The sequence below is a fragment of the Bos taurus genome, chromosome 11 (genome assembly GCF_002263795.3).
Source record: "Bos taurus isolate L1 Dominette 01449 registration number 42190680 breed Hereford chromosome 11, ARS-UCD2.0, whole genome shotgun sequence".
Lineage (NCBI taxonomy): Eukaryota > Metazoa > Chordata > Mammalia > Artiodactyla > Bovidae > Bos > Bos taurus.
In genome coordinates, this window is record NC_037338.1 from 96,832,285 (window position 1) to 96,857,152 (window position 24,868).

Consider the following 24,868-nt stretch of genomic DNA (forward strand, 5'->3'; position numbering starts at 1 on the left):
TGGGACCCCCAAACCCATCTTGCAGGGGTCATCAGTCACCCTCTTTTCTTTTCTTTGCTTGGGCATCTTCTCAGAGGAAACTGAGCTGGGGAAGCAGAGGGTGAAAGTGACCAGCCTCTCTGGTCTGTCCCTGGAGATGGGCGTGGGGAGTTGGGATGGGTGCTGCAGGGTGAGGAGGAAAGGTTTCTCCTTCTCTCACACATCTTTCCCATCTACCCTGCTGATTCCCTGCATCAGAATTTGATGCCAAAGCCGGGACTGTGGCATCTTGGTTCTTCAGTTTCTTTAAGTTCTGTAGGGCCCTCCCGGCTGGGTGCCCTAATGATGGGGAGGGGAGGGCAGCCGCAGGAAGCAGGGAGTATGGAGGTGAGCTCCCCCCTCTATGACGTCATGCCCCTCTAGGTGCCCAGTGCACCTGGCTGGATGCTTCTGAAACTGGCCTAGAGGCTTGGAGACGGAGTGGCAACTGGAGTGAAAACTCCCCAAGGGGTCAGTTGACCACCAGACAGTGCCCCCAAGCTGCCATCTCCAGGCTGGGAGAGGGAGGCTCCAGCCGAGGGGCACCAAGAGCTTCACTTGTGCCAGGTAGAATTCAGCCCTGCTTCCCAGGGAGTGGGAATTGATTGCTTTATTGCCAAGACTTAATCTGAAGGAAGTGAAACTAAAGCCTCATAAGAAATATGGTTATTACAGAATGCTTAAGCCCCTGCCTGGGGAGCCTGCACCCTGCTCGTCTCACCCCTGTCTAGGGTAGCAGGAGCCACAATTGCACCCTCTAATTGGAATAGGTTTCTAAAGTGTAATAAAAGCAGCTGCCTGGATGGGGGCACTTGTCGCTTGGAGCATGTCTGGGCAGATGTGATGAATGTGGGGATTCTGTGAGCTCCCATCTCCTGACCTCTGGCCCTTACAATAGATGGTAATAATGACAATGATAACAATATTAATATGAGCAGCTGAGTATTTAATGAGCATTTACTATGCACCAGGCATTGTTTCACTGAATCCTTACATTGACCCTTTGTGGAAATGTATCATTCAGTAATTACCACAAAGTTGCTGCGTAACAAATGAGCCCAGAATGCAGTTGCTTGAAAACAATGATCATTTATTCTCACAAGTCAGAGGGTTACTTAGGAGTTCTCTGGTATTGTCTGGGCTGGGCTGGGGCGATTAGCTCTGCTCCACATGCTCCATCTTTCAGGTCCCAGCCTGGGCTTATTCTTCTTGTGGATGGCGGTGTCACAGAGAGCAACTGGAAATGCCCGAGGCCTCTTGAAGTCTTGGCCCCCAGAGTGGCTTCCGTTCCTCCTTCCTCCTTCTGTTGCCAAAGCCAGTCACAGTGCCAAGCTCAAAGTCACAGGTGAACACTGTCTTGCCTCTTAGTGGGAGACACTGCAGACTTGGAACCAACAGTGCAATCTGCCACAGGTACCATCCTTATTACCCCCACTTTATAGATGAGGAAAATGAGGGCCAGAGAGGAAAAATGGCTTCCCCAGGGTCACACAGCGCTGGGAGCTGGGATTCAGAGCTCAGCAGGTGCCTGAGACCCCAGCGACCCCTTTCTCATTATGCAGTTCAGTGTCCGAGCTCTGCTTACCCTGAACAGGGGCGGTTCATCAGGACCCAGATAGCTGTGACTCCAGACACATGGTGGGGCCCGCCTGCTGAGGGTTCCTGGTGGTCCCCCATTCACTCCAGTTCCTACCAGACCAAGAGTGGACTCTGGGAAAGGCGCAGATCACTGCTCGGAGTCAGATGCTCCCCCGCCCTTGTCTAATACTTGCTCTGTTCTGTGAGGGGACACCTGGCTTCTCCGGCTGGTGAGGGTGCAGTCAGGATTTGAAACAAGCTCCTGATTCAGAGCTTCCCAGTGCTGTGACCCCGAACTGACCACAGGGGCTCCCTCTTAGCTCAGCCCTCCACTGGTGGCTGCGCCCAGGGCTCTCACCAACCTTCCCCCCACCTCCCCTCCCTGCTCCGAGCACGTGGGAGCTGATGGATACAGAAGCAAGAGCTGCCTGGGTTTCCTCCTTCTCAGCCTCTCCTGGAGGCCTTGGCGGCTGTAGGATGTCTGTTTTGCCCTCAGCTCCCCGACCCCTCCCCTGGGGCTTCCTGGGACCCTGGGACCCTGGGCCAGCAGAACCTGTGCCCAGAAACCCGTGGCTGTATGGTCCTCAGGGACCCATGAACTCTCACCACCTGACTCTTTTTAAGCTTTTATTATTTCTCTATTACCCAAGTAATACATGTTCATTGCAGGAAAATTAGAAAATACAGAAAAGCATAAAGAAAAAAAAAAAATCAAGTGTAACCAGTTTAGAAGCATCTCTACTCATTAGGGGTATAAACATGAAATGGTTTTATTTTTCCAATAACGGCCACCGCTCGGCTCTCTCTAAACCGCCTTCCTCTGCCTGCTGGGTGGCAGGTCCATAAATGACATCTCAGTCCAACTCCGTTACTTTCCACTCTTGGGTATTTAGCCTGGCTCATGCTGGTACCCAAGACTAGGTCCTGTGTTGTTTCAAACTCTAAGCCCATTTAGTGTTCAAGGCTTGTCCTCTCCCCCACCACTGGGTTTGGCCGTGGGATCTTCTCAACTGTAACCCCTTCACCCTACCACCCGCCCTGGCAGTGCCTGGCTCCAGGTTGGCCTGGGGAGATGGGGTTCACATAGCCTTGTGTAGGGTTCTGCCCACTGATGTAACTTGTCCGTGGGTGGATGGCCACTCTTAAGGTTCTTCCTGGGGAGGGAGGGGGTCCTCCTGTTGTCACTCCCAGGGCTTGCTGGTCACCCCACCCCCACCGCCCACCACCCTGCGATTCCGCTGCATCTTGAGGCCAGCCCCAGCTGTGGCCTCCAGCTGAGCCCTTCTGATGTGTGACTCCTTGCAGCTGGTAGCCCTCGAACTTGTCTTCCCTGGTGACATTCGGTTACGGGGTTGTGGGCACCTGCTGAGCCAGGTTCAGAGCCTGGGGCCCTGGGCCCTCGGGTGGTGGTCCTAGAGACCACTTGGGCAAGTCCCACCCTCTCAGTCAGTGAGCCCTTTGCCTGGGCTCCGTGGGCACAAGGACAGGCCAGTGCAGTGGCTGAGCTCTGGGCTGGAAAAGCGTTTCCCCTCCTCGCAGGCACCTGGGCTGGAGGAAAGATTCCCTTAGACTTGGGAGGAAAAACCCAAGCTCCTCAAGTGCAAGAAGTTGGGGGAGGGAAGGGACTGGCCACTCCTCTCTCCTGTCTGCTCTCGTCTCCGTCCAGGGAGGGGCTAGGAGGCACATCAAAGAGGGCTCCATCTGTGGGGTGGCCACCCAGCATGAGTGGCGTGCCTCCTCTTCTCCAGGACCTTCTAGCAGTCTCTGGGGTGAACCATTGTCAGTTAGCTTTATCCCATGTTCCCCCTGCCCTCCACTCCCACCCTAGGCTGATTGGATCCGAGATGTGCCCTTGGCCCCAAGAGATAGAGACAGGATCCGTGTACCTTCCAGTCCAGATAGGCTCATGGCTTCACACCCAACTCAGGAGCTCTGGGTCTTTAGGGTGGCCTCCCAGATTTGCACAAGGACTCTCCAGCTGCAGGCAGAAGGATCTGGGGACAGAAGACCAGGCCTGGTGTGTACCTACTATGAGTCACACACTGGGTTGAGGATGACACATGGGATTTCCCTACCCTTTGAAGGAGGTGCCATTAGCATCCCCATTTTACAGATGAGACAACTGAGGCTCTGGGGGCTGGAGTGACAAGCCCAAGGTCACAAGGCTGATGAGTGGTACTCTGAGGGTCATCAGTTGTTTCCTGGAGGTCACCTCATATCTCCCCACACTGTCATCTCCTTGTCTCCATACCCACTGCTAAACTGGTATGGGGACAAATTCTTGTGGAGTCAAAGAATAAATGAATGAATGAGAGTGAGGATTATGTTTCTATCAGTGGGATGGTTTATTTTTGGGCTGTTTCTGGACTTTGGAAAAGTGATACACTGGCCACAAGTGTTCCCATTTGCCAGATGGGGAAACAAAGTCTGAGGCCCCTAGTGAGAATGGAGTCCACCCCCTCCCCACCCCCCGGGCACCTGAGCTGGAGGCACGTCCAGTGAAGCTCCTGCCTGTGCTTTGGGCAACAGCTTGTGAGCCAGGAAGCAGCAGGCTGGCCGGGCGGCTCTCTTTTCCCTCCCTCTTCTCTCTGTCCCCATCCCGAAGGTAAAAAGTTCACGCGGGCGGCCATCCGTCGCAGGCTGTCAGGCGGCCGTGCAATCTCTCTGTGGTTTTATTACTTAAAATCGGCACGGTGTCCAGGCTGGGGAATTTTCCAAGGTGTTTGAGGCTGCCACGGGCCCCATTTATATTGTGCCTGAGTTTCCTTCCCAGTCTCCTTGAGACAAGTGACCAGCAGGTCCCGCTGTGAAGGCCGTATCAGTCATTTGCCAACCGGAGCCGGGCCGTGAATTATCAGGGGATGGTGTGGTGGGGATCGCGGGCCGGGGGCGCGGGGTGACCGTAAACATGTCCCGGGAACGTGTCTCCCATCACTCACGTGCAGATAGCAGATGGAGGCACACACGCGGCCCCGATCTCTAAATCTCAGCCTGACTTGGGAGAGAGATGGAGGTGACTTTCAAGGGAGTCCATCTGCAGGCCAACTTGGACTAGAAGTTAACGGCAGGTCGGGTTTCCCTGAGGGTGGGACCTTCTGGTTAGTTCATGTACACATTTATTTATGTTTTCACTCCATGAAACTTTATTATTGAGCATCAGTGACGAGGGTGTGCATTTTGGGTTTCTTGAAAGATACAAAATGAGGGTCTTGGTTTTATGGGGATGAAGAGGTCCCAGAGTCAGCCTCCTGTGATCCCCGCTCTATGGTCCTTTGTTTCCTTGCCCTAGCTTGAGTTCCATGCCAGCTCACCCTGTTGTTCTGTCTGGGACCAAGAAGCTTGCTGTGGGTAATGGAAGAGGAGACTGCCCAGGAGAGGGGCCGCTGTCCTCTCTGGTGGGGAGTTATCTTCCCTGGGACAACTGCTCCATGCCAGGCTCTGCAACAGGCACTTACTCACCCAGTCTCATCAAACCCTGCAACCCTGTGACATGGGGACCATATCACCGCATTTTATAGGTGAAGTTAAGGAAACTTCCAAGGTCATCTGGTGACTTGAAGCTAGAACTTGGGCTTCAACCCAAGTCAGTAAGCCCCTAAAGCCCCTGGGAGGAGGATTCTGGCTGCTGCCTGCAGTCTGGGAGGGGTGTCTGAGGACCCTGAGAGGGGGGCACTTGTATCCCATCCACCAGCCACTGACATCTGGGTGTGGGGTCTCACCTGACCCTCCAGTCCACCCTTCCATCCAGTTCCTGATAAAGGGGATACTTGGGCAGAGGACAGAGATGGGAGACAGAAACAGGTCCTCCGAACTTAGGAGAAGGGCAGGGAGAGGAGAAGTAAGGTGTCAAGGGCAGGGAGGAGACAGGGAAGGCAGGTGTTCAGACAGACTCGGAGATGGTGGACACTTTGTCTTCAAACTTTTGTGTCTTTTCTTCTCTCGTCTGTCTTCATGCTTGCGTGCTAAGTCGCTTTAGCCATGTCTGAGTCTTTGTGATGCTGTGGACTGCAGCCCACCAGGCTCCTCTGCCCATGGGGTTCTCCAGGCAAGAATACTGGAGTGAGTTGCCATGCCCTCCTCCAGGGCATCTTCCCGACCCAGGGATTGAACCCCTGCCTTGTTTCCTGCATTGGCAGGCAGGTTCTTTACCACTAGTGCCACCTGGGTAGCCCATCTGTCTCCATGATCTTGGGCAAATGACATCACCCGCTGAGCCTCAGTCTCCTCACCTGTGAAGTGGGGATTATAGAACCAGTTGCTTTGAGGACTAAGAGCAGGCTGACCAACTTGTCCTGGTTCTCCCGAGATTTTGCTGAAGTCAGCACCCAAAGTCCCCCATCCTGCAAACTCCACTGTGCATGAGTGCTCAGTCACTCAGTCGTGTCTGACTCTTCTGTGACCCCGTGGACAGTAGCCCATGATTACCAGGACTACAGGGATTTTCCAGGCAAGAATACGGGAGTGGGTTGCCATTTCCTACTCCAGGGGATCTTCCCGACCCAGGGATTGAACCTGCGTCTCCTGCATCTCCTTGGCAGGCAAATTGGAAGGACTGATGTTGAAGCTGAAACGCCAATACTTTGGCCACCTGATGTGAAGAACTGACTCATTGGAAAAGACCCTGATGCTGGGAAAGATTGAAGGCAGGAGGAGAAGGGGACGACAGAGGATGAGATGCTTGGATGGCATCACTGACTCAATGGACATGAGTTTGAGTAAACTCTGAGAGTCAGTGATGGACAGGGAGGCCTGGCGTGCTGCAGTTCATGGGGTCACAAAGAGGCGGACATGACTGAGTGACTGAACTGAACTGAGCCACCTGAGAAGCCCCACAAAACCCCCAGTGCCTGACAAATCGGGAGAGTGGTCACTCTGGGAGAAAGAATGACCTGAGCCTTCAAGTGCCCAGCACACAGCAGCCTCTGTGAACACGCACCCCTGCCTGAATCTGTGTCTCTAGTGGGCCTTCTTGGATCCTCTGGTCTCCGTTCCTGTGTTTCCACCGTGTTTGCTCCAAGTGTCACTCCCTGGCTCTCTGACGGTTCCCTGATGTCCTCGTCTCCATATCAACCTCTTCCTCATGTCGCTCGAACATTCTTCTCCACCCCCCCAACCGTCTCTCTCTGCTTCATCCCAGCCCCGTCCCTGTCCTGTATACCCCACTTCTCCATTCTCTGCCTTCCTCCTGGTTCTCAGGGTCAGGCCCCCAATCTCTGTCCTGCGTGAGAGCATCCGCTCCTGACCGTGGGCTGAAGAGTCAGGTGGAGGCCCCAGGCTCCCTTCACAGTGAGTGACCCTGAGAGCCTGCCCAAGGCCCTGAGACTGCGCGGAGGGTCCTGAGAGCCAGTTCCGGGTCCGCAAGAGGGACGGGACCAGGAGGGTCCATTATCCAGCCCCACCCACCACCCTGGGCCTGGGCCGCTCACCTGGAGAGGGAAGAGGCCTGCACAGCCTGCCTGGCAGAAGCCCTCAGCCTGTCTGGGCTCAGACAAGGACTGACTCTTTCAAAGATAATTTATTGGCCGATACCTCATTGCACATGGTAATAGCTTGTGCTTAAATAATAATAAGCTTGATTGCCGTGCAGTCGTTAAACTTTTTTCCCATTCAGTTTAACTGACCATTTTGTGTGTGGTTTGGAAGAAGGGGGGAGAGAGAGCCCGGTCATTATCCCCGGCCTGAAATGGGAGTTAATTTCTAATGAAGGTATAATTTTATTCCGATGATTTTACATTTAATTAACTAAAGCTACAAGTAATTTGAAATTATATGGTGATGGGGCCTCACTTTGGGGATCACAGGGGGCAGAGAAGGGGAGCTGAGGGTGGGGGGAACAGAGGGGCAGGGGTGGCCAGGGAGCAGGGCTGGGTGGGGAAGAGGGACAGAGGGAAGGGGACCCTGGGTCAAGCAGAAGTGGTTGGGGCCAGTTACTTCTCAACCCTTCTTGGCAGGAAGCTCTGTGGTTTCCACTTTACAGGTGAGGAAAGGAAGGCTCGGAGAAACGAAGGAATAGATGACTGTACTTTGATCTTTCTCCCCATTCCCTCCTTGTTCTGGAAACATCAGCTCCGTCTTTACAGCTCCTCCTCCCCCAACTCTATCCAATGGCACTGCCGTGTTGTTCCATAGTCTTGACGCCGAGCAGCACTGGGTTGGGCCAGTGACACCATTTCCAGGGATTTTTAAACTGGGGCGTGAGAGAGTCAGGCGCCTTTGATGGCTGAAGGATAAAAGTTGCTTTTCTTTCCTATCTAATTTAACTTCCGTTCAGGTTGGGGCACACATCTGAAGAGGATAGCTGAATGCAATTTCACGTACGTTTTGCACCCATGTTACCATCGCCCAAGAACAAGCTCCCTGGAAGGCTCCCTCAACTCTTCTTTCCAGTCAATGCCTCCCCCAAAACTAAGACCATTGGCTAGTTTTGCTCTTTCTGGGCTTTGTGCAAAAATCTAATAGCACCTGTTTGATGTCTGGCTTCTTTTGTTCCACATTATGTTTAGAAAATCATCCAGGTTGGCGTTATGTTGCCGTAGTTTCGCAGTTTGTCCCTTTACCTCGCTGTGTAGGATCCGTTGTGTGGACTCACTACCATTTGCTAATTCATTTTCTTGTTGATAGACATTCATGTTGTCTCCGGGTTGGTGCAACCATGGTCATTCTCATCCTTGTTTTCTGGAGGGATGAATACTCACTCTCTTGAGTGTACGCCAGGAGATTCCTTGGTTCTGTACACTTGTCTTTCTCAAGCTTTAGAAAATGCGGCCGCACTGTCTCCCAAAGCGGTCCTGCTGCTCTCTGCTCCTCTTACCAACCTCGGAGAGTTCAAGTGTCTCCACGTTCTGACACTTTCTGTTGCCAGTTCCTTTATATTTAGCCATCTGGGCAGGGGCATCGTGTACCACTTTGAATTCTCCTGATGACTAATGATGCCGATGACATTAACAGCTCTTCTAGGCTTTCTTGCCCCTTGGATGGCCTCTTCTGTGAAGTGCCTGTTCGAGGCTTTTGGCCATTAAAAAAAAAATAGGGTGTCTGCTTTTTTCTTATTTCTTTCTCGGTGTTCTTTATATATTCTGCTTTTTTACTCTCTTAAAGGTGCTTTGATTGCCAGGAGCTCTTTAATTTTAATGGAGTCAAAAGGTAAAGTTCTAAATGTAGAACTAAAAGGCTACTGTTGGTCATGTTTTTCACTCTGGACAAAAGCCAGACTCCAGCAAATGAAGGAAGTGAAATCCCTGTTCTGAGAGAGAGAAAAAGAATCCTGCCACCTTCCTCATTTCCAGTCCAGCAGCCCCCAGGCCTGGCTCCATCCCTCCCCTCCTGTGGCCTGAACATTCTACCCATCCTTCCATGCTACGATGTCCTTGATTCCAGCATCCTTCCGATAAAATCCCCCTTTAGCTTAAGCTCATTCACATTGAATTTTCTTCTCATGCAACCTGATGATCCCCATTTCACAGAGGTGAAAACTGAGGCTCAGGGAGATGTCATGATTTGTTCCAGGTGCCAGGGTGCTTAGTCTGGGGTTGAATTAAAGCCCCAGCTCACTATGAGGGTGACTCAGGAGACCATGGTGAAGGGTTTGGGGATACAGCAGAGAGAGGTCAGGGTATGGGATGAGAAGGTGGAGTGACTGAGCCCTAGGGACTGAGGGGTGGGTCAGAGGGAAGAAGGTCCGAGTCAGGGATGTGCGCTGGGCTGGAGGCAGCAGGTGAGGTGGAAATGGGGACTCACAGTGAGATACAGGCTGGGAGAAGCCTGGGTAGGGGGTTCAAACTCATGGAACAGACAGTAGGATGGTGGTTGCCAGGGGCTGGGTCCAGTGGGAGGGGATGGCCACAGGGCACTCTCTGTTCCATGAGTTTGGCTATGTTAGTTTCCACATGTAAGTGAGTTCACAGGGTATTTGTCTTTCTGTGTCTGACTGAGGGTTTTAAGCAGGGAGTTAAGGGGTTCAGCAGGCACAAGGAAGGGGTTCAGGGATGGCACAGTTTCCCCAAAGACAGGGTCCCCTCTGTCTGGTTCACTCCGTACTCCAAGTGCCTGGAACACAGCTGGCCCAGACACAGCTGTTTAGTGACAGTCTGCTGAATGAATGAATGACCGATGGGTGTGAAAGGAGTGTGGACAAGCAGTTAGCATCAGGTGGTCATGGATTCTCCCACCAAAGCAGGGGTGTGAATCCCAGACACACTCAGGAGGGCATTTCCATGGAGGGTGATGAGAACACCTGGGGCAGCAGGCTTGTGAGGTGGGCAGATGTCAAAGAGCACCCGAGGCCTGGGCCAGGGATGCTTAGACTGCCTTGTCTAGTGCGGAGGTCCAGTGGTTTGGGGGCCAGTGGAAGCCACCGAGCCATGGCTCATACAGAGTCAAATCCCTTTTGAAGTCAAACCTGTGGTTCAGCCAGGATTGAGGTGCCTAGGACTGCTCCCAGGATGTGTTTCTGTGTGGCTTGTCACTCAGCATGTTTTCAAGCAAAGTCCTAGCGTTCCACTTTGTCCAGAGCAGGCTCCCTAACCAGACACAGGTCAGACGTCTGAGTGTCTGAGCTCGACTGTGTCAGGGCTTGACTGCTGACTAGGAAGGAGTCAGCAATTTGGTTTCATTTCATTTTCCAGCTCCAAATGATTGTGATTGGGCATAATATTAAGAAGAGCTCCAAGGCCACATGTAGGCTCATTGGGAAAGAATGTGGTGATCCATTAGTGATGCCTGCCACAGTCGTGGGTGCAGACCATGGTAGAACGAATTGTGCATTTATTTCCTTGATAAGGTAAGTTCAGACACTGGGTGCTGAGCTGAGGTCAGGAGCCAGGGAGAAAGTTAAGTCAGAAACCAGCAAGTGGCTGAGATCAGAAATTAGCTAAAGACTGAAGTCAGTAACCAGATTATGGAATAATGTCAGGAACCAGAGAACTGCCAAAGTCAGAAGCAGACAGTGATGGACATTAAGAGCCATCAGTGGGATGGTGTCCTGGAGTCCCGTTGAGCCTCTAGGAGCAGGATGCTCTGATACTTGGCATGTCAGCCACGACACATGTGGGAAATTGTTGTCATGCATTCCACTGACCTGACATCCCTCAGCCTGAAAACTTGCCAGCTCTTTCACCTGGTGGTGCCCTATTTTTTGTTTTATAAGAGCTTTTTGGATATAGAGGAAAACAATAGAATGTGGAAGAGTAGAGATCTCTTCAAGAAAATTTGCTATTTAAGGAACATTTCATGCAAGCATAGATACAGTAAAGGATAGAATCGGTAAGGACCTAACAGAAGCAGCAGAGATTAAGAAGAGGTGGCAAGAATACACAGAACAGTATAAAAAAGATCTTAATGACCCAGATAACCATGATGGCGGGGTCACTCACCTAGAGCCAGATATCCTGGAGTGTGAAGTCAAGAGGGTCTTAGGATGACTACAAACAAACCTAGTGTAAGTGATGGAATTCCAGCTGTGCTGTATCAGATACTAAAAGACGATGTTGTTAGAGTATTGCACTCAATATGTCAGCAAATTTGGAAAACTCGGCAGTGGCCACAGGACTGGAAAACGTCAGTTTTCATTCCAATCCCAAGAAGCACAATGCCAAAGAATGTTCAAACTACCATACAATCGTGCCCATTTCACATGCTAGTAAGATTATGCTTAAAATCCTTCAAGCTAGGTTTCAGCAGTATGTGAACAGAGAACTTGCAGATGTACAAACTGGATTTAGAAAAGGCAGAGGAACCAGAGATCAAATTGCCAACACCTATTAGATCAAGGAGAAAGCAAGGGGATTCCAGAAAATAATCTTCTACTGCTTCATTGACTACACTAAAGCCTTTGACTATGTGGATCACAACAAACTGTGGAAAATTCATAAAGAGATGGGAATACCAGATCACCTTACCTGTCTCCTGAGAAACCTGTACGTGACTCAAGAAGAAACAGAACCGGACATGGAACAATGGACTGGTTCAAAATTTGGAAAGGAGTACGTCAAGGCTGTATATTGTCACCTTGCTATTTAACTTCTACGCAGAGTACATCATGTGAAATGCCAGGCTGGATGAATCACAAGCCAGAATCAAGACTGCTGGGAGAAATATCAATAACCTCAGATATGCAGATGGTACCATTCTAAAGGTAGAAAGTGAAGAGGAACTAAGCGCCTCTTGATGAAGATGAAAGATGAGAGTGAAAAAAACTGGCTTAAAACTCAACATTCAGAAAACTAAGATCATGACATCCAGTCCCATCACTTCATGGCAAATAGATGGGGAAAAATGGAAACAGTGACAGACTATTTTCTTGGGCTCCAAAATCACTGCTGATAGTGAGTGCACCCATGACATTGCTTGCTCTTTGGAAGAAAAACTATGACAAATCTAGACAGCATATTAAAAAGCAGAGCCATCACTTCGCCAACAAAGGTCTGCATAGTCAAAGCTATGGTTTTTCCAGTAATCATGTATGGATGTGGGAGTTGGATCATAAAGAAGGCTGAGCACTTTTGAATTGTAGTGCTGGAGAAGACTTGAGAGTCCCTTGGACAGTAAGGAGATCATACCATCAATCCTAAAGGAAATCAACCCTGAATATTCATTGGAAGGATTGATGCTGAAGCTGAAGCTCTAATAGTTTTGCAACCCTGATGAAAAGAGCCGACTTATTGGAAAAGACCCTGATGCTGGGAAAGACTGAAGCAAAAGGAGAAGAGGGCAACAGAAGATGAGATGGTTAGACAGCAGCACCGAATCAACGGACATGAATTTCAGCAAACTCTGGGAGATACTGAAGGACAGAGGAGCCTGGTGTGCTGCAGTTCATGGAGTCACATGACTTAGCCACTGAACAACAGCAACCAAACAATCCCCCCACTTGAAGTATTAAAGTCAGTGGTTTTGAGTGTATTCAAAGGCTTGTACAACCATTACCACGATCAGTTTCATCACCTCAAAAACAAACTCTGTGCCTATTAGCCGTCCCCATCCCTCTCAGCCGCTGACAACCGTGAACTTACTTTCCGTCTCCGTGGATTGCCCACTGTGGACACTTCATGTAAACGGAGTCATCTAACATGTGGCCATCGGAAACTGCGTTCTTTCACTCTATTTAATGTTTTCAAGGTTCACCCGTGTTGTCACATGTATCAGAACTTCATTCCTCTTTATTGTTGAGTAATACTCCATCATTGGATATATCATCTTCTGTTTATTCATTCATCAGTTTGATGGACATTTGGATCTTTCCACTTTCTGTTTATCATGAATAACACTGCTATGAACACTCATATACAAATTTTTGTGTGGACATATGTTTTCATTTCTACTGGGTATCTACTTAGGAGTATAATTGCTGAGTTACATGGTCATCCTGTGTTTAACCTTTTGAAGAACTGCCATTCTGTTTCCCAAAGTGGCTGCACCATTTTGCATCCCCATCAGCGGAGTATGAGGGCTCCAGTTTTTCCAAATCTTTGCCAACACTTGTTATCTGTCTTTTTGATGGTACTCTATGTGGGAGTGACCTTGCGTTTTATTGTGGCATTGATTTGCATTTCCCTAATGGCTAGTACGGAGAAGGCAATGGCACCCTACTCCAGTACTCTTGCCTGGAAAATCCCATGGGCGGAGGAGCCTGGTGGGCTGCTGTCTATGGGGTCGCACAGAGTCGGACACGACTGAAGCGACTTAGCAGCAGCAGCAGCAGCAGCAGCAATGGCTAGTAAGGCTGAGCATTTTTTTTCGCAGGCTTATTGGCCATTTGTATACTGGCTACTCAGATATTTTTTTGGTCCAATTTAAAGGTGGGTTGTCTTTGTGTGGTTGAGTTGTAAGAGTTCTTTATATACTCTGGATTGTTGTTGCTGTTCACTTACTCAGTTGTGTCTGACTCTTTGCGACCCCATGGACTGGAGCACACCAGGCTTCCCTGTCCTTCACTATCCCCTGGAGTTCACTCAAACTCATGTCCATTGGGTTGGTGGTATCATCCAACTTCTTTCGCCCCCTTCTCCTACTGCCCTCTATCTTTCTGGATACCAGACCCTTATCCGATATATGGCTTGCAAATGTTTTTCCCATTTTGTGGTTGCCCTTCCCTTTCTTTTCAGACATATATTTATTTGGCTGTGTTGGGTCTTAGTGGCGGTGCAGGGATCTTCGATCTTGGTTGCCAGGTGAGGGATCTTTAGTTGCAGCAGGTGGGATCTACTACCCTGACCAGGGATTGAACCTGGGCCCCCTGCATCGGGAGCATGGAGTTTTAGCCACTGGACCACCAGGGAACTCCTGATTTTCCCTTTCTTCACAGTGTATTTTGAAGTCCAAATTTATTTATTTACTTATTTATTTGATTTTTAGTTCTAGCTTCCTTGTCACTACAGCCACCACCAGGGCTGTGTAACCAGCACCGTAATTCCAGGAAGCAAGCAGACTCTTTTCCCACAGTATGTTCCAGGTACTGTATCGCTCTGACTAATGGAGAGAAAAGCTATCGACATTAACCACACTGCTCCAGGAAGTTGCTAGTGACATTCTGTTGACCATGGTACCTAGAACAGAAACTCCTCAGAAATCACCTCTCAAAAGCTATCATCAAAATATGATGTCCTCCTTATTTATTTTTCATTTGGTTACTGTGCTTTCGACGTTGTATCTAACAAACCATTGCCTGATCCAAGATTTGCATGAATGCTTTTCTTCTAAGCATTCTAAGGGGGCTTCCCTGGTGGTTCAGATGGTAAAGAATCTACCTTCAATGTGGGAGGCCTGGGTGCGATCCCTGGGTTGGGAAGATCCCCTGGAGGAGGGCATGGCAACCCACTCCAGTATTTGGGCCTGGAGAATCCCCCTGGACAGAGGGGCCTGGTGGGCTATAGTCCACGGGGTTGTAAAGAGCTGGACACAACTGAGAGACTTTCACTTTTTATTTTAGGAGTTTTAATTTTAACTTTTATGGTGTTTGATCTATTTTGAATTAATTTTTGCATATGATGTGAGATAAGGGTCTACCTTCATTCTTTTACATGTGGATCTCCATTTTCTCAGCACCATTTATTTTTGAAAAGAATATTCTTCTTCCATTGAATTGTGTTGGTACTATTGTCAAATGCCAGTTAACCTTAAATATGAGAGTTTGTTTCAACTCAGTTCAGTTGCTCAGTCATATCCGACTCTTTTCGACCCCACAGACTGCAGCACACCAGCCTTCCCTGTCCATCACCAACTCCAGGAGCTTGCTCAAACTCACATCCATAAAGTCAGTGATGCCATCCAACCATCTCATCCTCTGTCGTCCCCTTCTCCTCCTGCTTCAGTCTTTCCCAGCATCAGGGTCTTTTCCAATGAGTCAGTTCTTTGCATCAGGTGGCCAAAGTATTGGAGCCTCAGCTTCAGCATCAGTCCTTCCAGTGAATATTCAGGACTGATCTCCTTTAGGATTAAGGGTTTGTTTCTGGACTCTCAGTTCTATTCCACCGATTGTGTGTCAGAACTCATACTAGTACCATACAGTGTTGATTTCTATTACTTTGTAGTGAGTGTTGAAATCAGATAGTGTGAGTCCTTCAACTTTGCTCTCTTTCAAATTTGTTTTGACTCTTCTTGTTCCCTTGCATTTCCATACAAATTTCAGGATCAACTTGTCCATTATGCAAGAATGAAGCTGGGAGTTTGTTAAAGATTGCATTTAACATGCACATCATTTGGGAGATATTGCCATTTTTGAAATATTGCCTTCCCATCCATGAATATAGGCTATCTCTTCTTTTATCTAGATCTTATCTACTTTCTTTAAACATTTTATAGTTTTCAGAGTATTGCATTTCCTTTGTTAAATTTACTCCTTAGTATTTAACTCTTTTTGATTCTGTTGTAAATGGGATTTTCTTAACTTCATTTTTTATTTGTTCATTGCTAATATATAGAACTACAGTTGATATTTGTATATTGATCTTATATCTTGCAACCTTGCTTAACTTTTTATTAACCCTAATAGTTTTTTTTGTGTGTGGATTTCTTGACATTTTTATATATGCAAGAATTTTCTCATTCTCATCTACATATGAGACAGTTTTCTTTCTTTCCAACATGGACGCTTTTTATTCCTTTTTCTTGCCTGACTGCTCTGGCTAGAACTTCCAGTACAGTGCTAAATAAAGTAGGGGGAAAGACATTCTTATCTTGTTCCTGGTGTTAGGGCAGTGAGGGTTGCTGGGTGAGGGAACAGGTTTAAGGGAAAGGGAATTAGGACCTGAAGGATGGCTGAAGGTCATGTGGCAGGTGGCAAGAGGTCAGGATTTGGGAGCTGGCAGTTCCTGGGCGATAACTGCACCCTGAGAGAGGATCCACTGCCCAGGACAGTGTGTGCCCTGGGAGGACCCTGGGGAAGGACTGCCTGGTTGGGGGGCTGCTCTCTTCAAGCCAGAGCCTGTCTCCTCCTCCAGAGGGCAGCCCCATGAGACCATCAGTGGGCGGTGGTCAGGGCATGAGATAGATCTTTCTGCCAGGTTTGGGGAGGAGACTAACTACCAGCCAGAAGTGGTAGCTGGATAGGGGTGGGGGACAGTGCTCAGAGCTGGACATTCATGCATTCATTCATTCAACAGACATTGATTAAGCACCTACTATGTGCTACCTTGATCTAGGTTCTAAACAGAAAGGGTGACAGACAGTGAACAACAGAGACAAGGAATGAGTATATTACACAGTTCCTTAGGGACTTCTTAGGAATGGCAGAGATGCCCTATTCCTAAAGATGGAACCAGCCCCTCCCTGGCGGTCCCTCGCCTGTTCCCCCTTTCCTGCCACTTTTCCCCATCACCCCTCTTCCTCCCTTTCTGTTTGGGAAATCACCCCACTGCCATCTGCGGTGGCCATCTGCTGGGTCCTCACTGAAAGGGCACAAGGATGGCTGCTGGGGTGGGCTGGGGCTCATTCTAGCCCTGGGGAGGCACAGTGCTGGGCGTGGGCAATCTCTGTTGCCATGATGCGGGGTGCCGCTTCCTTTGTGCCCCACTTATCTGCCAGACACAGCCTGAGGGACTGCCATGGGCTCACAAAGGCCCTGCCCTGAACTGAAGGACTCCCCAGGGCATGGGGATGAGGGTGAATAGCAGCATCTGGATAACTCACCTGGGAGGGGCAGGCTGCTCCTCCCTATGAGCAGCACCCCCACACAAGGACTGCACACGCATGCGTGCTGCTTCCAGCAGCCCTCTGAATCTGCATGAGTGAATTCCTGAATGGATGTGTATATTCCTTTGCAAGTGCATGTGTGCCCGGGTTCACTGTGTGTGCATGGATTGTGTGTACACGGATTGTGTGTACACGGCAGTTCACAGGTGTGCAGGCCTCTGAATTGTGTGTGTGTGCCTGCATGTGTGTGTATGTGTCTGTCCATGACTACAAGAGGATGTGTGTTTTGACCTGTGCCTCCCCATGACCACCTGTTTGTGGTCTTGTATGTCACTGTTCGACTGTGTACACGAAAGTCAGCACACACGTGGCAGAGGTACAGGGGCAAAGTCTGAACTTTCAGGATGTTCTGGGTCAGGTTTTCCCTGGTAACGGGTGTGCCTGAGGTTGCAGATTAGGAAGTAAAATGTGGGGCAAACCTGGACCACAAGGACTCTGCGCGTGAACACGTGTGGCCAGAGGACAGGTGTGCGTGCCACACCACCGTAACTGAGTTCCTGAAACACTGTGGTTCCTGTCCTTCACCCCCGTGCTCCAATATGGCAAACAGCCAACTACTGCTGCCCAGCAAGTTTTCCACACTGAAGAAACGCGGGGGGTCACCTCTCTCCTCCCACCCTCTACCCCTGGGGTACCTGCATACTAAGTTATCTCGCTCGTGTCTGACTCTGTGTGACCTTATGGGCTGTCGTCCGCCAGACTCCTCTGTCCATGGGATTCTCCAGGCAAGAATACTGGAGTGGGTTGCCATGCCCTCCTCCAGGGATCTTCCTGACCCAGGGATCGAACCTACATCTCTTACGTCTTCTGCATCGGCAGGCAGGTTCTTTATCACTAGGCCCACCTGGGAAGCCCCACCTCAGGGGTACCCTGGTTTTTAAGAACTTAAGGTCCCAGGCAGTGGCCTCCTCTTCTTCCTCACCTCCCCCAAGCCCAGGCTGGGGAGAGGTGAAGTGGGGGATGAGTATACTGAGTGGTGGGCAGGTAGGTGGTGTAGGAGATATCTGGCAGGGCAGTGGCAGCTGTGGGGCTTAAGAAAAGGCCCAGGGTGCCACTCATGGAGCAGGGTCTGAGGGGTGAGCAGGGCTGGGGACCCCCTTTTGGGGAGGAGTTCTGGGTGGGAGGGGCTGGCAAGGAGGGAGGCAGTTAGTGCAGGGAAGGGGCGATCAGGGAGGCCTGGAGAGCAGGAGCCACAAGGCCCTGTGCACCGCGAGACTTGGGTTCGTGCAACTTTCTTGCACCTGTTCTTCACAACTGACTCCAATTTACAGATGAGGCAAGTCAGGCTCGTGGAGCTTCATCCCGCTGGTCAGCCCAGACCAGAACGGCCAGGCCACAGACCCAGGGCTGGACCATGGCCCCAGCCGAAGGGACAGGACATTTCCCGTACTCAGAGGTGAGGTCCTGGACTAAGAGGTTGGGGTGAGGGATGGGGTGGCCCCTTCAGAGCCCCAGGGGGTAGCTCTGAAACAGAGCATCAGAGACATGTGAAGGGAGAGAATTTGACCTGCTTGGGTGGCGATAGGGGCCTGAGTGGACAGGCTTCCGAGCCCACCCGAGACACCCTCTGGGGACGCCCAGACAGACTTGAGTGTCTCTGGGGGTTGGTGAAATACTGCAACATGCAGGTGAGGTGGGGAACCAGCAAGAATCATGTATTGTGGCTACTGTGACCTCATTTATGCGCACAAGCAGGGGTGCTGGGGCATTTGGGGGTTCCTCACTCAGGCTGGAGGAAAAGGGGGTGCCACAGTCAGAACAAGCCCCTTGGGAACTTGACTCTGGGTTCAAATTCCAGCTCTGCCTCCCCCACCTTGGCCAAGTATGCCTCACCAACCACTCTCAGCCTCAGTTTCCACATCTGTAAAATGGGGCTAATAATACCATCTCCCCTATAGCAGCAGTCCCCAAGATTTTTGACCCCAGGGACCAGTTTTGTGGCAGAGTTTTTCCACAGGTAGGGGTGTAGAAGGGTGATTTCAAGATGCTTCAAGCACATTACAGTTATTGTGCACTTCATTTCTATTATTATTACATCAGTTCCATCTCAGATCATCAGGCATTAGATCCCGGAGGTTGGGGACCCCTGCCCGAGAGGACTGTTTTGAGGCCTTAATGAGATAATCGGTTCAAAGTGCTCATTAGAACAGGGCCTGCCAGGGAGGACAGACAAGCCTGAAGCCTCTGTCGAGTGGACTGTACTCCCTCTGCACCAACCTCCAGGCCAGAGGTGTCACCCTGTAATTATCTTTCGGGGCACAGACCCCCATGGTATTTCTGGTGAGTTTATGAGTCTGGGAGATTAGCTGCTCTGAGAAGAATCTCATCCTCCCTGGCCTGGGGTGGGACAGGGTGCCAGGGTGAGCTGTGTATGGAAGTGGCCGTGAGTGATGCTTTATGGGGCCTGTAAAAGCTGCTGACCCCGCTCCTGGACTTAATGAGATGAACAGGGCCGTGGTAGCCTCCAATAACCTGCAACTCCAGCTGAGCCCAGCTGACCCGACACGGGGCAGGGACAGGCCTCAGCTCTGCCCTGAGACCCGGCAGGTTAGGGTGAGGGTACGGAAGAGGGGGACAAAGAGGCCCACGCCCCACATTCTGGGGTGCAGGAGCACTGGACACAGACCCCAAGCCCTCCCTGCCCAGCTGGGGCGTCATGGGTGCAGAATCAGACAGACCCAGGGCCCGTGGGGTCTTGGACAAGCCAGTTCTTGTCCTGGGCCTGTTTCCTCTTCCGTGATGCAGCGATTAGAATCCACATCTGTGGATTGTCCTGAGATTTGAGGAGAAGAATGAGTGAGCCTGGTGCCCAGAGCCAGGGCCCCAGTAAAGTGTTGATAGCTTAGGTCCTCAGGGTACTCCCCGCTTGGTCCCTCAGCCGAGGTTCGTTTGCGTTTGGGCCTCTGCTCCCCAAAATGAACTGGGGTGCAGTGCGCCTGAGCTGGGGGGTGAGCAGAGGCTGTGCTGCTTGTCTTCAAGAATGGAGAGGAATGTGAGGGGTGGAGGAGGGCAGACGGTGGCAGGGCCTACGCTCAGACTACGCACCCCGCCGCCTGGGTGGAGTGCCAGAGTCTCTCTGGGGACCTTCTGCCAGGCTGGCTGGTCAGGACAGGACATGGTCCTTCCACTCAGCCATGCTCATCTCTCTGTCCATCTGTCCAGGGACCTCTGTCAGCAAATGTCCCTTGGCACTTCCTCAGGGACAGCCCCTTACAATCTGTGTTTTTTCCAATCTTTATGACACTCTGTGCAGACAAGGAACCTGAGGCCAGAGGGGCCAAGCCCCTTGACTGAGTAAGGGGCGGATGTAGAAGTCCACCCCATCCAGTGCCCTGTGTCCTTGGCGCCCCCTGCAGGTTTGGGCTGGAATAGAAGGGAAGTGGGGGTTGGGGGACTTCCCAAGCATTAGGTATCTGCTCCTGCCTGGCTCAGCCATTACAACTCAACCTCAGCTTCCCTGCCCAGCACTCCAGGTCTCCATGGGGGCCAGATTCGGCTCTGAATCTGACTCGGTTTTTGAGCACTCTCTGTTCCTTTCTTCTGCCCCTCCCCTCTTCCCCCCAGCTTTTGTTTTCTAAACAGCAGGGCCAGTGAGGGTCTCCATGGGGGGTGAAAGCAGTGAACACACCAAGGGGCCATCGCCCCAGACTCCTCCCTCCTCTCTCCCACCTTGTCAATTGCTCCTTCGCCCACTAACTTCAAGTCTTTTTTTTTTTTTTCCTTAAATCAAAGTCTGAGCAGTCCTCAGACCAATGCATTGCCTTAAGAACGTGGAAGAGATCCCACTTTGAGGGGGCTGGCCTGAGAATCCCATGGACAGAGGAGTCTGGCAGGCTACAGTCCATAGGATTGCAAAGAATCAGACACTACTGAAGCGCTCCCTTTGGGTGGGACGGGGCTGGCCCTCCTCTCTCTTGCTCCCTCAGCTCTGCTTATGATGTGACAGACAGTCCCTACTTTCCCACAGGGTGTGTGGGAGGACCTAGTGAGACCCAGAAAAGCCCCTAGAAAAGGGCCTGGCACATAGTAGGCCCTTGGCTCAGGGGAATTCCCTTGCTCTGACCCCAGCCCAGGCTCCCCCCCAAGATGGCCTCCAGCTTTGCATGAGGGGTGGACTCCCTGATTCCACTGCAGCTTCTTTTCCAGGCACCGTCCAGCAGCCAGATCTGCCCTCTGGTGGGGTCTACTGAGGACCTGGGTGGTCCCAGACCTCCTCCCAAGAGTGTCCCTTTGCTTATGGGGATGTAGCCCCAGGGGATGTCTGTATGTGCTCACCTTTGGGGAGGCAGTGTGGGGACAGCCTGTCTCAGGGCCCTCCCACGTGGCTTGCACCTACCCTGCCCTCTCCCGGGCAGGCTTCCAGACCCCAGTCAGTCACCCCCCACCACCTGATGGGACTCGGACTATCTAGGACTCATCTAGTAAGACTGATCGCGTCCTATGAAGCAACAGAGTGCAGTGGTTGGAGCCTAGCTTCTGGTGCTGGGTTGGCTGGGGTTCAAATCCCAGCTCCTGTTTCCAAGCTGTGTGATCTTGGGTAAATTGCTTAACCTGTCTGTACCTCACACACCTAAAATTTGCCCCCCACTGATGAGGTAATTGCCCCACTGTCCCCACCCAACAGAGGAGGAAACGGTGGTCTCACTGCCTGATTCCAGAGGCCTCTGCTTACTCAACCCAGCCTCCTAACCAGAGGCCACAGGAGGAGTCTGTTACTGGTGGGAGGTACACCAGGCGGGGCCATGGCAGGGTGGGGGTCTGGTCTGGCTGTCCCTCAGAGGCCTGGTGAGCCCTGGCCTCACCAGAGACCCAATTGGACGAGAACTCCAATTAAAGGTAATTCCCCTTTTTCCTACCTTGAAATTCCTATTGATTTCCTCCCTAAATAGAAATTCCCATTGATTCCTTGTCTGTTCAGATTAGTGTCCTTGGCTGTGGCCTTCAGTGCATAATATCTCCCTGCTTCCACCCAGGCCCCAATAACTCTCCCCAAGGTGACCCTGCCACCCCACCCTGTGCTGGGCCCCATGGCTTCCCAGCTGGGCTGGGGGACAGCGGGTGGAGAGGGGTCCTGAACAGGGCTCTGGCTTCCCTCTGATAGCCATCATCCTACTTCTGCCCTTAATGGAGATGAGGAGGGGAGCACAGATGGAGATGTCACTAGACTTGGACATGGAACCACCTTGTCGGACCTGCCTCTGCCCATGAACTGTTGGTCTGTTGCCCCACGGAGACGCACAGAGGCATCAGTGCCAGGCATGAGCTGCCCGCATGGTCCAGGGGGCAGCCCCGCCCTCCCCCAGGCTCCTCTGCTCAGACTGGCGCACAATCACTGACTGTTACATTTTCAGTTTTGGGAGCTTGTTGATGTCACACTGGTAGCTTGAAATCAACCATGGTGGGAGAATTTATACCATGTAAATTGGCAAATGCAACCACTCAGAGGGCCTCCTGGGTGGCGCCAGTGGTAAAGAACCTGTCTGCCAATGCAGGAGACATGAGAGACCCGGGTTCGATCCCTGGGTCAGAAAGATGCCCTGGAGAAGGAAATGGCAACCCACTCCAGTATTCTTGCCTGGAGAATCCCATCAACAGGCTGTCCCAGAGCCTGGTGGGCTACAGACCATGGGGTCGCAAAGAGTTGGACACAACTGAAGTGACTTAGCACCACTCAGGGTCTCTCTCCTTTCATCCCAATTGTGAAAGAGAGCCTGTTCTTAAGCTTTACCAGCACACCACTGCCCCAGACTCTGTCGCCCGCCTCTCATTCCTACCCAGGAACACTGGGTGCCTCTAGCTTTCTGAACTTTGGGAAGATCCCTTGGAGGAGGGCATGGCAACACACTCCATTTTTCTTGCCTAGAGAATCCCATGGACAGAGGAGCCTGGCGGGCTGCAGTCCACGGGGACTGAAGTGACTTCGCACCAGCTTTCTGAACACAGTGATTTCCTTCCCAGCTCCCTGCCTTGGCCGTGCTGTCCCCTCTGTCTGGAATGACCTCCCCATCCTTTCCTCCATGGGGAGATCCTTGATGACCCTGCTCGATTTCCTTTCTCTTCGTGTCCCTCTGCAAGGCCTGGGCTGGGTATACGGGGTTCAACAATAGGAAGACAGGCAGGCCCCTGTCCTCAGGCAGCTTGCAGTTGGGGGCCCAGGCTCAGAGCCAGCTGGGTCACCAGGAGCTGGGTGGGCTTGGGCAGTCACCGTGCTCCTGCAGCCCTCGGTGCCCTCTTTGTGCAGTGGGTCAGAACAATACAAATCGTGGTCACCCCTGCCCCTGGGAGCAGGACCAAGCCTGGTGTGGGCTGGTGTCAGCTGGCTGAATGCTCTTACCCACGAGGAGATACTGATGCCTTCCTCATTTTTCCAGGAGGAAGATGAGACATAGAGAGGCGAAGGAACTGCCCTGACTCAGGTCACACTGCTGGTAAGTTGAGGGGCTGGGATTTGAGCCTGCGTGCATACCCATCCCACCCCTGAGGGCCGTCGGCAGGGATGAAGCCCCCTCTGTGTCCAGGAGGACACCTGGTTCTCCTCTGGAGCGCTGGCCAGTCTGGGTTAGAATGATCCAGGTCTGGCATGCCTCTCCCACCAGCCTGGGGCTTCCTTCAGGTGGGGGTCTGCATCTGATTCTTGTCTGTCCTAGTGTCCAGCCTGGGGCCAGACACTGAGGAGGCAGGAGGAAGAATCTGAGAAGTGGTCTCGGATAAGGGTGAGCAGGTGACTGGGGGAGAAGGAGGGTGTTCAATCACTCAGTCGTGTCCGACTCTTTGTGACCCCATGGACTGTAGCCCACCAGGCTCCTGTGGTAGGCTACAGAGGAAATTTCCAGGCAAGAATACTGGAGTGGGTTGCTATTTCCTACTCCAGGAGATCTTCCTGACCTAGGGATTGAACTCGTGTCTCCTAGGTCTCCTGCATTGGCAGGCAGACTCTTTACCACTGTGCCACCTGGGAAGCCTGAGGAGGGAGGAGGAGGCATAACTCAGCTGGCCCCCCAACTCCCAGCCCCCACTTAACCCTATGGGGGGACCCTGCCTCATGCAGTAACTGCTGCCTGCCTCCGTTCCCCTACCACTAGAACTGGAACCTGGAGCCGCCCCCAGCTTGTACTGGTTGGAGGTAAAAGGAAAGAAAGGATGGTGATGACAAAGGATGTTTCCTGCGTACCTAAGGCGTGTTTGACTTTTGATGTTTGGTGTTTCCACATCAGCCTTCTCATGTGAGGACTGCCGAACCCAGGAAGTCCACCTGGACCTTCAGACCAGGAAACTGGCATGTCCAAAGTCACGTGAAAGTAATTTCTGGAGTGTGTGCTTTGAGTCAGACCTGCCTGACACTGGCCTCTGCATCACCAGGGTCCTGTAATAGCAAAGGCAAAAGGCCTGGGGTCCCTCAGATCTGGGTTCAAAACCCAGCGCTGCTTCCTGCATATGCACCATGTGATGGGGACTGGTGACATCAATTCTCAGAGCCTCAGTGTCCTCAGATCCCCTTCCCCTGGGCTGGGGCCAGAATCCAGGGAGATCTGGTTTGTAAGCCTGTTAGTGCTGAACATTGCCCAGCATAAGGGCTCTGTATGGGATGGCTGTTCTTCCCTCTTTTCTCAATGCCGTCCAGACCCTACCTGGTCCCCCTAACCTCTGAGCTGTGCTCAAAAATGAGGCTGACCTCCTAAGGAGCCTGGACCTTCAAGTCTCACCCCCGCACCTGGTCCAACCTCACACTTTGACCCTCTCGGCTTTGGGCTGACCTCTGTCCAGACCAACCGTGACTTGAGATGGTTCTAAACCAGACTCGATGGGAATAGTCCCTTGGTCCCTCCCATTGTTCTACTGATGGCTCCGGATTCCAGGGCCTCCATCCCTGTAGGACTTTGAGCCTCGGTCCTCTCTCTGTTAAATGGGAACAACTGTACCTACCAGGCTCACATTCAGGGCCTAGGGAAGGTGGTGGTGTTGGTGATGGGGGCAGGGTGCTCAGCAGAGTGGTCGCCACAGCCACTGGGACCTCAGGATCAGGTCCTAGGGGCAAGGTGTCTTAATGACTGTTTTAAGAGCTGAGATTTATGGAGTGTTGAGGATT

The 24,868-nt window shown here is 51.6% G+C and overlaps 1 long non-coding RNA gene across 1 annotated transcript; it reads left to right on the plus strand.

Moving 5' to 3' along the window:
- Positions 1–448: 448 nt before the first annotated feature.
- On the plus strand, positions 449–23,720 carry LOC132346635 (uncharacterized). Its single transcript, XR_009496554.1, has 5 exons — positions 449–585; positions 1,205–1,431; positions 18,054–18,178; positions 23,154–23,210; positions 23,430–23,720. It is a non-coding gene; the product is annotated as an uncharacterized lncRNA (long non-coding RNA).
- The last annotated feature ends 1,148 nt before the right edge of the window (positions 23,721–24,868 follow it).